We start from the raw sequence: 15,108 nt of genomic DNA on the forward strand, positions 1-15,108 counted from the left end.
TCATCTCTAATCCTCCGACCAATCCCCTGCTAAATGGGCCCTCTGCTAAGGGAAATAGGTCCTTCCTGTCCATTCTATCCAGGCCCCTCATAATTTTATACACCTCAATGAAACCACACCTCAGGCTCCTCTGTTCCAAAGAAAACAACCCCAGCCTGTCCAATCTTTCCTCATAGCTAAAATTCTCCAGTCCTGACAACATCCTCATAAATCTCCTTTGTACCCTCTCAAGTGCAATCACATCTTTGCTGTAATGTGGTGACCACAACTGTGCACAGCACTCAAGCTGTGGCCTAACTAGTGTTTTATACAGTTCTAGCATAACTTCCCTGCTCTAATATTCTATGCCTCGGCTAATAAAGGAAAGTATCCCGTATGACTCCTTAACCAACTTATCTACCTGTCCTGCTACCTTCAGGGATCAGTGGACACGCACTCCAAGGTCTCTCTCTCCCTCCACACCTCTCAGTATTCTCCCATTTATTGTGTATTCCCTTGCCTTGTTTGACCTCCCCAAATGCATTACCTCACACGTTTCTGGATTGAATTCCATTTGCCACTTGTCTGCCCTCCTGACCAGTCCACTGATATCTTTCTGCATTCCACAGCTTTCGTCCTCACTATTAACCACACGGCCAATGTTTGTATCATCTGCCAACTTCTTAATCATGCCCGCTACATTTAAGTCTAAATCATTAATATATACCACAAAAAGCAAGGGACCTCGTACTGAGCCCTGCGAACCCCAATGGAAACAGCCTTCCAGTCACAATCCGTCAACCCTTTGCTTCCTGCCACTCAGCGAATTTTGGATCCAATTTGCCACTTTCCCTTGGACCCCATGGGCTTTAATTTTTTTTGACTAGTCTGCAATGTGGGAGCTTGTCAAAAGCCTTGCTAAAATCCATGTGGACGACGTCAAACACACGACCCTCGTCGACCCTCCTTGTCACCTCCTCAAAAAATTCAATCAAGTCAGTCAGACAAGACCTTCCCTTAACAAATCCATGTTGACTGTCCTTGATTAATCCGTGCCTTTCGAAATGACGGTTCATGCTGTCTCTCAGAATTGATTCCAATAATTTGCCCACCATCGAGGTTAGACTGACTGGACTATATTTACTTGGTCTATCCTTTTCTCCATTTTTAAAGAACGGCCAACTTTAGCAGTCCTCCAATCCTCCGACACCATGCCTGTAGCCAGGGACGATTTGAAAATGATGGTCAGAACCTCCCTTATTTCCTCCCTTGCTTCTTTCAACAGCCTGTGATACATTTCATCCGAGCCTGGCAATTTATCTACTTTCAAAGATGCTAAACCCCTTAATACTTCCTCTCTCATTATGTTTATCCCATCCAATATTTCACATTCCTCCTCCTTAACTACAATCTCTGCATCGTCCCCCTCTTTTGCGAAGACGCAAATTATTCATTGCGAACCATTCCCACGTCTTCCACCTCCACGAATCGGTTATCTTTTTGTCCTCTAATAGGCCCTACTCTTTCCTTAGTTATCCTCTTGCTCTTTATGTATTTATAAAATATTTTGGGTTTTCCTTAATTTTACTTGCCAGTATTTTTTCATGCCCTCTCTTTGCTTTCCTAATTTCCTTTTTAATTTCACCAACATTTAATTATTTCTCACCATTTAAAACATATTCTGTTCTTTTATTCTTCCCATCAAAGTGAATAACCTCGCATTTCCACACATTGTACTCCATCTGCCGCCTTCTTGCCCACTCACTTAACCTGTCTATATCCCTTTGCAGACACGTTGTGTCCTCCTCACAGTTTACTTTCCCATCTTGCTTTGTATCGTCAGCAAACTTGGACACATTGCACTCGGTCCCTTCATCCAAGTCGTTAATACAGATTGAAAATAGCTGACGCCCAAAAACGGCCGGCATTGCTCTCTGTTCAGTCAAGAGGAACTTCCCTGCCTGGAAATTCGTCCCAGCCTTGTTGAGGTGCAACACGTCCATCTTGTGCAGGTCTTTAATATTAATCAATACACAATGAGGCCCTGGGAAAGCGAATATCTCTCCACAGATGTTGCCTGATCTGTTGAGTGTTGCCAGTAGTTTCTGAGTTTATTTTCGAGCTTTCACTGCAGCAGTTTTCCTGACAATCTGCAACTTGCCTCAAGGTCGCAGCTTCAAGAACAACTTTCTTGGGCTCTTCTCACACACAAGATCGCACTTTACTTTCCGACACACGCGCTTTAAAATCTGCCGTTTCCACACACAGCGTCCTGCGCCACGAGAATTTGAAAGATCTTTCGCTCATGGCCTGTAATCGCTCCTTTTTCGCCACAGGCGCTCTTTACATTTATCCTCTACTCGATTCAATCACAAATTTCAACAGAACTATTAAGATCAAGGCAGAACACTTCCGATCTTACTGCACCGCCCCAACTTGCCAAATGTGCACCTTTCAACCGCCATTCGCAGCTCTGCAGCGCTGCCCGTCACTCACGCAACTCAACTGCTGAGAGAAAAGTGCCAACAAACATCAGAAGAAAAACCAGTTCTTCAGTTACCATCCCCTGGATCACAAGATTCCACAAGTAAATTTCGTGAACATCCGGGTGGCTGTCTTTCCAGAGACCAGCCCTGCTTTCGTCGTGTTTGTCTGTCGAGCGGTCACGCAGATCGAAATGTATCGACTGGTTTCAAGGCACAAATAAACATTGGTGTGAATGGGACATGTGCCCAATAGAAACAGCGGTCGGAGCAGAGCAAACTTAAAGGCGTGAGATCGTGAAAGTGAATGTTGGAGTCGGCAATGGAGCAGGAAAGTGTCCATGAAATGGAAGGAGGAAAGGAAAGGCGGCCTATTGACTGTGGAAGGAAGAAAAAGCTGGGAGAAGAGGCGGGTTTGAACTGTGGAACATTAAGTACAGGCATGTGAGAGTGCTGGGATTTGATGGAATATTAGATTTGCTTTCACGTATCAAAGATGACTGCATTCTATTAGCATGAGAGGCAGAAGACAAAAGAAGCAGCGCACAACACAGAGTACGAACCACTATACGATCACGGCACCACATCCCACCTGTGCAAACGTAGTCTGTACTATTTACCTTTAACGTAGCAAAACGTCCCAAGGCGCTTCACAGCAGCGTATTTAAACAAAATTTGACACCGAGCCACATGAGGAGATATTAGAAGCAAAATACTGCAGATGCTGGAAATTTGAAATAAAAACAGAAAATGCTGTAAATAATCAGCAAGTCAGGCAGCGTCTGTGGAGAGAGAAACAGAGTTAACGTTTCAGGTCGATGATCCTTCGTCAGAAATGGAAAAGGTTGAAGATGAAACAGTTTTTAAGCAAGTACAGAGTCAGGAAAAGGGATGGGGGAGGAAGGGGAGGGGAGGAAATAACAAAAGGGAAGGTCTCTGATAGGGTGGAGGGCAGGAGTGATTAAATGAAAAAAGGGATGATGGTGCAAGTCAAGGAGGGTGGTAATGGGACTAGTAAAGAAACAAAAGATGGGTCTAGTGGAGCTGTAAATGGCAACATTAGAACCATAACCAGCACTTGATCTCCGAAAAAATGTGAGCAGTGTTTATGATCTGAAGTTATTGAAATCAATGTTGAGTTCAGAAGGTTGTACAGAGCCTGATCGAAAGATGAGGTGCTGTTTCTCGAGCTTATGTTGAGCTTCATTGGAACGGAGTCGGAGGCCGAGGACAGAGAGGTCAGAGTGGGATTGGGACGGGGAATTAAAATGGCAACAGACCGGAAGCTCAGGTTCACGCTTGTGGACCGAACGGAGGTGTTCAGCAAAGCTATTACAAATAAATCGCTGTTTCACCTGGAAGGAATGTTTGGGGCCCTGGAAGGTGGGAAGGGAGGAGGTGAAAGGGCAGGTGTTGCATCTCCTGCGCTCGAGTCGGAAGGTACCGTGGGGAGGAGAGCGGGTGTTTGGGGTGATGGAAGAGTGGACCAGGGTGTTGTGGAGGGAGTGGTCCCTTATGAAGGCTGAAAAGGGAGGGGAGGGGAAGATGTTTTTGGTGGTGGCATCGCGCTTGTACGTGGAGGAAATGGCGGAGTTTCATACATTGAATGTGGAGGCTGGTGAGGTGGAAGGTAAGGACAAGGGGGACCCTATCATGGTTCTGGGAGGGAGGGAGGGGAAGAGGCAAGGGCAGAAGTGGAGTCAATAGGACCGACACAGTCGAGGGCCCAGTCAACTGCAGTGGAGGGGAATCCTCGATTGAGGAAAAAGGAAGACAGATCGGAAGCATTTGTGTGGATGGTGGCATCATCAGAACAGACACGACGGAGATGGAGAAACTGGGAGAACAGAATAGAGTCCTGACAGGAAGCGGGGTGGGATGAAGTGTAATCAAGGTAGCTGTTGGGGTCGGTGGCCTTATAACAGATATTGGTTGACAGACCATCCCCGGAAATGGAGATAGAGAAGTCGAGGAAGGGAATGGAAGGTTCAGAGATGGACCGTGTGAAGGCGAGGGAAGGGTGGAAATTGGAAGCGAACTTGATTGGGGCGAGAGCAGGAAGCAACATCGATGTACCAGAAAAAGAGGCGAGGGGAACTGAGTAGTACTGGAACAAAGAATCTTCCACGTATCCCCCAGAAAAAGTCAGGCATAGCTCGGACCCACATGAGTTCCCATAGTGACATCTTTCATTTGGAGAAAGTGAGTGGAGTCAAAGGAGAAGTTGTCCAAAGTAAGAACAAGTTCAGCCAGACGGAGGAGAGTGGTGGAGGATGGGGATAGGTTGGGCCTTCGTTCATGGAATAGGCGGAGGGCCCGCAGGCCGTCCTGTTGTTGGGGGGGGTGGAGGTGTAGACGGACTGGAAGTCCATGGTGAAAAGGAGACAGTTAGGGCCGGGGAACTAGAAATTGTTCAAGTGCCGCATGGAGTTGTAAGATTCGTGGATATTGGTCGGAATAGACTGGACGAGGGGAGAGAAAGTAGAGTCAAACTAAGAAGAAATAATTATCCGGGGGCACGAACAGGCTGAGACGATGGATCTCATGGGTCTGTTCTGCATGTGGATCTTGGAAGGAGTTAGAAGCGGGGTTGGGGGACAATGAGGTGGAGGCCTTGTGGAGGAAGATCTCCAGAGGAGATGAGGTCATTGACGGTCTGGGAAACTATGGCTTGATGTTCGGTGGTGGGATCACGCTCCAAGGGGAGGTAGGAGGAGGTATCGGAGAGTTGGCGTTCAGCCGCCGCTAGGTAGAGGTCTGTTCGCCTCACAACAACAAGAGCGCCGCCATTGTCAGCAGGTTTAATGACAATGTCAGGGTTGGACCTGAGAGAACGGAGTGCTGCGAGTTCAGATGGAGGGAGGTTAGAGTGAGTGAGGGGAGTAAAGAAATTGAGACGGCCGATGTAACGCCGGCAGTTCCCAATGGAAAGATCAAGAGGGGGTAACAGGATAGAGGGAGGGGTCCAGGTGAAATGAGAAATCTGAAGATGGGAGACAGGGTCCGCTGTGCGGGGGGAAGACTCCTGGCCAAAGAAATGGGCGCGGAGGTGAAGGCGACGGAAGAAGAGCTCAGCATCGTGTCGAGCTCGAAACCCATTGAGGTGGGGGCGTAAGGGGATGAAACTGAGGCTTTTACTGAGGACTGACGTTCGGGGTCAGAGAGGGGAAGGTCAGAGGGAATGGTGAAAACACGACAAAGAGATTGGAGGGAGGGGTGGGGTCAGAGGAAAGTGAAGGGGAAGAAGGATCGGGAGGGTTGTTGGTATCTAAGAGTTGTTGAAACTTGCGGTCCTTGACATCTAAAAGGAAGGAAAAAAGTTTTTTGTTGAAGCGCCGGATGAGGCGAAGGATGAAATGGAACTGCGGACCAGGACAGCTCTGAAGTAGAGAGAGTCGGTGCTGCTGAAGAGAGAGTGTTTGATCAGGTTTCTACTGAAACTCACTTTCTCAGCAACTGTGTCCGGCTCCGACTTATTCCACGTGGATTCCAACTTAAATTCCACCCTTCATGTTTCGGATCCACCCATGATTCCAGATATCTCCATGATATTCAGCGTTCCTCCAACCACTGCTCCCGCCGCTTCCTGAGATCCACGCTCAACGCCACGCACCGCCACATGCTCACTCTCGACCTCTCTCTCCACGCATGGTTTTTATCCCATCCGCGCCATTATTGCATTTACCGTTTGATGTGTTGGTTCCTTCATTATGTTCATCCAGAAGTCCTGGGTTTCAGTCCAATCCGAAGCCACGGTGGATGAATTTTGCATTGCTCGCTGAACTCTGCTCAAATCAGCAAAGTCCTGATTGGCGGCCGGAGGTGTTGCGAGTGTAAGATGTGAATAACGTGAAGTATCAATCAAAGTGCACAATTTCTGTTTAATCTTCAACCTTTTCCAGTTCTGACGACGGATCATCGACCTGAAACGTTAACTCTGTTTCTCTCTCCACAGATGCTGCCTGACTTGCTGATTATTTACAACATTTTCTGTTTTTTTTTCAAATTTCCAGCATCGGCAGTATTTTGCTTCTGATATCTCCTCATGTGGTTCAGTGTCAAATTTTGTTTGAAAACGTGACTGTGAAGCCCCTTGCGATCTTTTGCTACCTTAAAGGAGCTTTATAAATATCACAGGTAGAGCAGTTCCAGTTGTGGTGTGGCGCCGTGATCGTATAGTGGTTAGTACTCTGCGTTGTGGCCGCAGCAACCTCGGTTCGAATCCGAGTCACGGCATAGTTTTTGTCTTCTGCCTCTCTTGCTCATCGAATGCAGGAATATATCAATCTTAAATGCATGAAATAAAACCAAATATTCCATCAAATCCCAGCACTCTCACATGCCTGTACTTCATGTGCCGTCGTTCAAACCCGCCTCTTCTCCCAGCTTTTTCTTCCTTCCACAGTCAATAGGCCGCCTTTACTTTCCTCCTTCCATTTCATGAACATTGCCGACTCTAACATTCACTTTCACGATCTTATGCCTTTAAGTTTGTTCTGCTCCGACCGCCGTTTCTATTGGGCACATGTCCCATTCGCACCAATGTTCATTTGTGCCTTGAAACCAGTCGACACATTTCGATCTGCGTGACCGCTCGACAGACAAACACGACGAAAGCAGGGCTGGTCTCTGGAAAGACAGCCGCCCGAATGTTCACGAAATTCACTTGGGTGATCCTATGATCCAGGGGATGGTAACTGAAGAACTGGTTTTTGTTTTGATGCTTGTTGGCTCTTTTCTCTCAGCAGTTGAGTTGCGTGAGTGACGGGCAGCGCTGCAGAGCTGCGAATGGCGGTTGAAAGGTGCACATTTGGCAAGTTGGGGCGGTGCAGTAAGATCGGAAGTGTTCCGCCTTGATCTTAATCGTTCTGTTGAAGCGTGAGATTGAATCAAGTAGAGGATAAATGTAAAGAGCGCCTGTGGGGAAAAAGGAGCGAGTACAGGCCATGAGCAGAAGGTCTTTCAAATTCTCGTGGCGCAGGACGCTGTGTGTGGAAACGGCAGATTTTAAAGCGCGTGTGTCGGAAAGTAAAGTGCGATCTTGTGTGTGAGAAGAGCACAAGAAAGTTGTTCTTGAAGCTGCGCCCTTGAGGCAAGTTGCAGGTTGTCAGGAAAACTGCGATAGTGAAAGCTCAAAAATAAACCCTGAAACTGCTGGCAACACTCAGCAGGTCAGACAGTATCTGTGGAGAGATACTCGCTTTCCCAGGGCCTCATTGTGCATTGATTAATATTAAAGACCTGCACAAGATGGACGGGTTGTACCTCAACAAGGCTGGGACCAATTTCCAGGCAGGGAAGTTCCTCTTGACTGAACAGAGAGCAATGCCGGCCGTTTTTGGGCGTCAGCTATTTGCAATCTATATTAACGACTTAGATGAAGGGACCGAGTGCAATGTGTCCACGTTTGCTGACGATACAAAGATAGATAGGAAAGTAAACTGTGAGGAGGACACAAAGTGTCTGCAAAGGGATATAGACAGGTTAAGTGAGTGGGCAAGAAGGTGGCAGATGGAGGATAATGTGGGGAAATGTGAGGTTATTCACTTTGATGGGAAGAATAAAAGAACAGAATATGTTTTAAATGGTGAGAAATCATTAAACGTTGGTGAAATTAAAAAGGAAAATAGGAAAGCAAAGAGAGGGCATGAAAAAATAGGCCTCTTGCGCATCCACGATTTTCATCGCTCCACCATTGGCGGCCGTGCCTTCAACCGACTGGGCCCAAAGCTCTGGATTTCCCTCCATAAACCTCCCCGCCTCTCGACCTCTCTCTCCTCCCTTAAGACACTTAAAACCTACCTCACCTGTCCCAATATCTCCTTATGTGGCTCCGTGTCACATTTTGTTTGATAATCGCTCCTGTGAAGCGCCTTGGGACGTTTTACTCCGTTAAAGGCGCGATATAAATGCAAGTTGTTTTTGTTGTTGGGGTGGAGAAAGGGTTTTCTTTCTTTTTATGACTCTTTTCTATCTCTCTATTTCTTTCCTTTCTCGGACTCTGTTTTCCGGGTCTGTTTACTGACACACATTCCAATCTGTGTCACTCGGTGTCTAACAATGTGAGGCAATGTGTTTTATTCCCGCTGTGTTATCTCTCTGGCGGTTTGCTGATAAATGTTTAACTCGCGGCCTGTTCCCGTTAATGGTCACAAGCAGTAACAGACAGACAGAGCGTGTCTGACCGCCCTGAGATGTGGAAAGGGCATCAGTTTAGGACAAATGCATCAAATCAAATGTTCATCGAGCACCGAGAGTGACAAAAACCAGAGAGAAAGGCAGAAGGAAATTGAGAAAAAAAGCTAAATACAGACATCCTTGATGTCTCTCTATTCCATCCCCAACCGTTCAGTGTCGGGTAAAAATGTCAGTGTAAATAAATGTTTGAGAATCGGCCCATAGAAGAAGAAACAAAATAACAGAAAACTGCTGAAACCCGGGATCGAACCAGGAACCTTTACATTTTCTGTTGAACGCTCGCCCAATTCAGCTGTTTCAGCCCCACTGTGAACTGCACTTTGAGACTTCCTCTTGGAATAAAATATAACCCCTCCCGCTCATTCCTCACTTCGGGAGAATGAGACCGACCATCAAGGAGAGATTTTCTGAGACTCTCGTTGAATCTCATTTATATTAAACATTCCTTGAACTCTCTGCCGGGGGGATTCAGAGCTGGGGTTCGCCATGAACCAGCTTCCCCTCAATTCCCAGCTTTATCAGTGAATCGACCAATGAACGCTCGAGAGAGCTCAGGTTATATTAATAATAAAAACAGAAAATGCGGGAAACACTCAGCAGGTCAGGCAGCATCTGTGGAGAGAGAAACATCCTTTCAGGCCGATGACATTTCATCAGAACTCTCTCCACAGATGCTGCCTGACCTGCTGAGTATTTCCAGCATTTTCTGTTTTTACTTCAGATTTCCATCATCTGCAGTATTTTTCTTTTGTTTTACAGCTTGTATTAATGTTCTGCTGATGATATCTTAATATTATCTTATTTTTGGCCACTTTAATTAAGTTCACGGACAAATTCTTCCATCATCCCTTCTCCCACATCACTTCTCTCTCTCATTCATTCTTTTCTCCTTTCAATCCAGAAGAGGGCGGGAATCAGAGCTCAACCCCCGAACCCTCCGCACACAGACCCCCGTCGACCACCCCGTGTGATCCAAGAGACAATTCAATATATTACACTCTGTATAAACACTGAAAGCTGACACACCAGGGGAGATCGCACGGTGTTGCACACGGAGTGAAATAAACTGAAGTGTTTATAAAAAGTTACAGATCACAACACGTGTCTCTGTCTCTCTCCGCCATCCCGGCCTGTGCTCTGTTATTCGTTCTCACCCAATGTGTTACTGGTAATTTTGTGGAAGTGCATGACGGGATACTTGACCATATTAACTCTTTATTAACTCACATGATAGGATTAGCCACAAACACAAAGTAAGCACAATTGTGTAATTGCGTTTGAGCCATGGTATGTTGATAATTAGGCCTAGCACAGCCAGGCCTTCCTTGAGAGAAGGACAGAATATAATAATAATAGAGTTGATGAATGGCCATGAAGCCTTGAGACTGGCTCCAGACTTACTGATAACAAGGAACAGGAATGCAGAGAGAAAGTAAATAGCTGACATCTGCTCAGGCCTACGTGATGTCTATGGATGTTCGGCGGCTGGCTCACTACTTGATTGACCAACTACCTGAGCGAATAAAGAATGTACGTGTACGCCCATATTCTGTAACAGGTGGGCGTTGCCTCATGAATTGTATAAACATGAACTGATTCATTGACTCGGCGAAGTTGCACCCTCAACCATTGTTTGAGGTGCACATCCACTTGTATACAAGTTGGGGTTCAATAAAGTTTCTCCTTGTACTACTTGTTTGGGTGTTAATGCATTTGTATAGTGTTAAGTTTCGACAGTTTTCATCAACATCTTTGAATGTGGCAGCACAAGTTGGTGAAACCGTTAAAACAGCATCCGGTTCCTTGGCTTAATAATAGAGAAATAGAACACAAAAGCAAGGAAGTTATGTTAAACGTTTATAAATCATTGTTCAGGCCTCATCTGAAGTAATGTGTCCAATTCTGGGCACTATAACTTATTAAGGATGTCAAGGTCTTGGAGAGGATGGAGAGGAGATTTACCAGAATTATACCAGGGATGGGGTTTAGTTGTGTGGAGAGACTCGAGAACCTGGGACTGTTCTGCTTCGAGCAATGAAGGTTAAGGGTAGAAGTAATCCACGTGTTCAAAATTAAGAGGGGTTTTGATCGAGTGAATAAGGAGAAACTTCACCCACTGGCGGGAGGGTCGGCAACCAACGGACGCAGATTTAAGATAATTGGCAAAAGAACTAGAGGGAAATAAGCAGGTTTTTTTACACAGCAAATTGTAATGATCTGGAACGCACTGCCTTAATGGATGGTGAAGCTCGATTCAATCGTAACTTTAAAAGGAGAATTGGATAAATACTTGAGTATCTCCCCACAGATACTACCTGACCTGCTGAGTGTTGCCAGCAGTTTCTGGTTTTATTTTTGAGCTTTCACTGGAGCAGTTTTCCTGACAACCTGCAACTTGCCTCAAGGGCGCAGCTTCAAGCACAACTTTCTTGTGCTCTTCTCACACACAACATCGCACTTTACTTTCCTACACACGCGCTTTAAAATCTGCCGTTTCCGCACACAGCGTCCTGCGCCACGAGAATTTGAAAGACCTTCCGCTCATGGCCTGTAATCGCTCCTTTTTCCCCACAGGCGCTCTTTACATTTATCCTATACTCGATTCAATCGCACGTTTCAACAGAACTATTAAGATCAAGGCGGAACACTTCCGATCTTACTGCACCGCCCCAACTTGCCAAATGTGAACCTTTCAACCGCCATTCGCTGCTCTGTCGCGCTGCCCGTCACTCACGCACATCAACTGCTGAGAGAAAAGAGCCAACAAGCATCAAAACAAAAACCAGTTCTTCAGTTACCATCCCCTGGATCACAAGATTCCCCAAGTAAATTTCGTGAACAATCGGGCGGCTGTCTTTCCAGAGACCAGCCCTGCTTTCGTCGTGTTTGTCTGTCGAGCGGTCACGCAGATCGAAATGTATCGACTGGTTTCAAGGCACAAATGAACATTGGTGTGAATGGGACATGTGCCCAATAGAAACAGCGGTCGGAGCAGAACAAACTTAAAGGAGTGAGATCGTGAAAGTGAATGTTAGAGTCGGCAATGCAGCAGGAAAGTGTCCATGAAATGGAAGGAGGAAAGTAAAGGCGGCCTATTGACTGTGGAAGGAAGAAAAAGCTGGGAGAAGAGGCGGGTTTGAACTGTGGAACATCAAGTACAGGCATGTGAGAGAGGTGGGATTTGACGGAATTGAAAGGTTTCACCAAAACATTTTTCTTTCATGTTCTGAAGATTGATTTCTTGCTGCATCCTCTCAGCACATGTGGGAAAGGAAAAAATCGGTAAATGAAACTCTGTGGAGACTCGGATTCGCTCCGATGTTACTGCGACCACAACGCAGAGTGTTAACCACAAAACGATCACGACGCAGCACATGAGGTGTGGCAGTTGTGCCCCAACAACATTAATGGCACGCATGACACTGCTGAGAAAAGAAAGATTTTGGTGATGAGGCTAAAATGTTCAACAGCTCAGATTATGGCAGCGCAGAGACTGGAGCCTAAATCCAGCGCCTTGGACCGCTCGGCCACGCTACCGCTTCACAAGAGTGTTGTCCAGAATCTCGGAACTGGTGATTGAAAAGCGGCTTTCCGACTCTGACCTTTGAGTCCAAGATTTTTGCCTTGAAAGAATCAAATAAAAGGGCTTTCTTTGCACTGTTCTTGCGACCAGGTGGCTGAGTGGTTGAGGTGATGGACTGCTAATCCATTGAGCTTTGCCAGCATGGTTTTGTATCCCAGCCGCGCCATTACTGCCTTTTTTAATCGTTCATGGGATGTGGGCGTCGCTGGCGAGGCCACCATTTATTGCCCATCCCTAATTGCCCTTGAGAAGGTGGTGGTGAGCCGCCTTCTTGAACTGTTGCAGTCCATGTGGTGAAGGTTCTCCCACAGTGCTGTTAGGTAGGGAGTTCCAGGATTTTGACCCAGCGACGATGAAGGAACGGTGATATATTTCCAAGTCGGGATGGTGTGTGACTTGGAGGGGAACGTGCAGGTGGTGTTGTTCCCATGTGCCTGCTGCCCTTGTCCTTCTAGATGTTGGAGGTCGTGGGTTTGGGAGGTGCTGTCGAAGAAGCCTTGGCGAGTTGCTGCAGTGCATTCTGTGGATGGTACACACTGCAGCCACAGTGCGCCGGTGGTGAAGGGAGTGAATGTTTAGGGTGGTGGATGGGGTGCCGAACAAGTGGGCTACTTTGTCCTGGATGGTGTCGAGCTTCTTGAGTGTTGTTGGAGCTGCACTCATCCAGGCAAGTGGAGAGTATTCTATCACACTCCTGACTTGTGCCTTGTAGATGGTGGAAAGGCTTTGGGGAGTCCGGAGGTGGGTCACTCACCACAGAATACCCAGCTTCTGGCCTACTCGTGTAGCCACAGTATTTATATGGCTGGTCCAGTTAAGTTTCTGGTCAATGGTGACACCCAGGATGTTGATGATGGGGGATTCGGCGATGGTAGTGCCGTTGAATGTCAAGGGGAGGTGGTCAGACTCTCTCTTGTTGGAGATTGTCATTGCCTGGCAATTATCTGGCATGAATGTTACTTGCCACTTATGAGCCCAAGCCTGGATATTGTCCAGGTCTTGCTGCATGTGGGCACGGACTGCTTCTTATCTGTGGGGTTGCGAATGGAACTGAACACTGCGCAATCATCAGCAAACATCCCCATTTCTGACCTTATGATGGGGGAAAGGTCATTGATGAAGCAGCTGAAGATGGTTGGGCCAAAGACACTGCCCTGAGGAACTCCTGCAGCAATGTCCTGGGGCTGAGATGATTGGCCTCCAACAACCACTACCATCTTCTTTTGTGCTCCTTCTGACTCCAGCCACTGGAGAGTTTTCCACTGAAGCGGCAGCTGAACGGATGGTCTCAATCTTTGTGACAAAATAGTCCAGGAGCTCCTCGCAAATTTTGTGGTGAGGGTGGAGGAGGCAGGGGGTGCAAGAAGTCGGTTTGTGGTCGAGAAGAGATACTGGGGGTATCTTTGGATTCCTGGATAATCCTGGAATAATGAGCAGTTTTCTGTCTCTCTCTGTTTCGGGCTGGTGAATTAGCCCGGGTCTGTTCACAGGGCGATTCTGCGTTTTATTTCTTCCTCATTATTGTGGTTCTGATATCGAGGTGAGGATTTTAAAATCTGCTCGGAGATCAGTGAAATTAAATCGTAGAAAGTGAAAAAGTCCGAGTCAGTTTTTCACTGTATTTTCTTCATTCGATGTTGCTGATAAATGAAAGTGAAGCTTCTAAAGGCAGACCTTCCCGTCGGGGAATTGACCCCAGTCTCCAGGGTGATGGACACTGATACTCACCACGATACTAACGAGGAACTGGTGCCGGAAGGGGATGTACGTTCAGCACAGATGCTTCACGTTTCAGTAAATCTGTTTGAGCTATTCTTTTGGTGACAGTTTGTTGAACTTTCCACGGACCACTGTTGAAAGAAGAATTACCGACCACTTTTCCATCTCATGTTGGATCATGATGTGGGGAGTGCGGGAGAGAGTGAGACAGAGAAAGACCGACTCAAGAAAACAAAGAAAATATGAGGCACATACACAGACAGATAGACACAGACACGCATACACATGGAGTGACTCAGAAATATGGAGAGACAGAACATGGATAATTTGGCTGATTTTTGTTCTATTTCTGTGGTAGATTTCGTGAAATCTCACAGATCAATGAGCATAAAACTCGAGGTGTTCAATGCCGTGGAATTTTAATTCACTTCAGAATTATTAATTCCACAAGAAACTTGTTGAATTTTGAAACGCAGAGATGAACACGTTGATAAATGACGGGATCTGAAGTCTCTCAGATTCGAACCTGTGCGAGGGAAATGAATGAAATTTTAATCTGTCACCTTAACCACGAGTCAGTTAAAATCACAATCGCTCTGCATCCAGTCCCCAAACAGTCTCTGTTCAATAATATTCTGAAAGCGACAATCAGCTGTTTATTTTTCTCTGTAGTTTTTTTTAGGAAGAAGCTCGGCGAAGACATAAAATTAAAAGTTGGCGTCTTATAAATGCTCACCACGATAAGAGAGAGAAAGAACGAAAGAAAGACAGAGTCAGTTGTTCGTTGTTTAACAAAGAGAAGGAAATGTAAAAGGTTCTCTCAACAGTGGCCCGTGGAAAATTAAACAAACTGTCATCAAATAAATCGTTGAAGAAATTCACTGACACATTTTTAACACCATCTGGGGTGAGTGTAGAATCAATGCAGTAATTCCTCGTTGGTATCGTGGTGAGTATCCTCCCCTGTCACGCCGGGGTTCAATTCCCCGACGAAGAGGTTAAATTTTCGCCGCCTGTCAAAGTTTTTATCTGCAATATTGGATGTGGAAAATGCAGTGTAAAACTGACTCGGAGATTTTAATCTGTCACCTGAACCACGAGTAAGTCAAAATCACAATTGCTCTGCAGCCAGTCCTCAAATAGTCT

At 46.3% G+C, this 15,108-nt stretch overlaps 1 non-coding gene across 1 annotated transcript; it reads left to right on the plus strand.

Annotated features, from left to right (window-relative positions):
- The first annotated feature begins 6,626 nt into the window (after window positions 1–6,626).
- trnah-gug (transfer RNA histidin (anticodon GUG)) lies at window positions 6,627–6,698 on the plus strand. The gene has a single exon. It is a non-coding gene; the product is annotated as a tRNA-His (tRNA).
- The last annotated feature ends 8,410 nt before the right edge of the window (window positions 6,699–15,108 follow it).

Source organism: Heptranchias perlo, chromosome 35 (genome assembly GCF_035084215.1).
Source record: "Heptranchias perlo isolate sHepPer1 chromosome 35, sHepPer1.hap1, whole genome shotgun sequence".
Lineage (NCBI taxonomy): Eukaryota > Metazoa > Chordata > Chondrichthyes > Hexanchiformes > Hexanchidae > Heptranchias > Heptranchias perlo.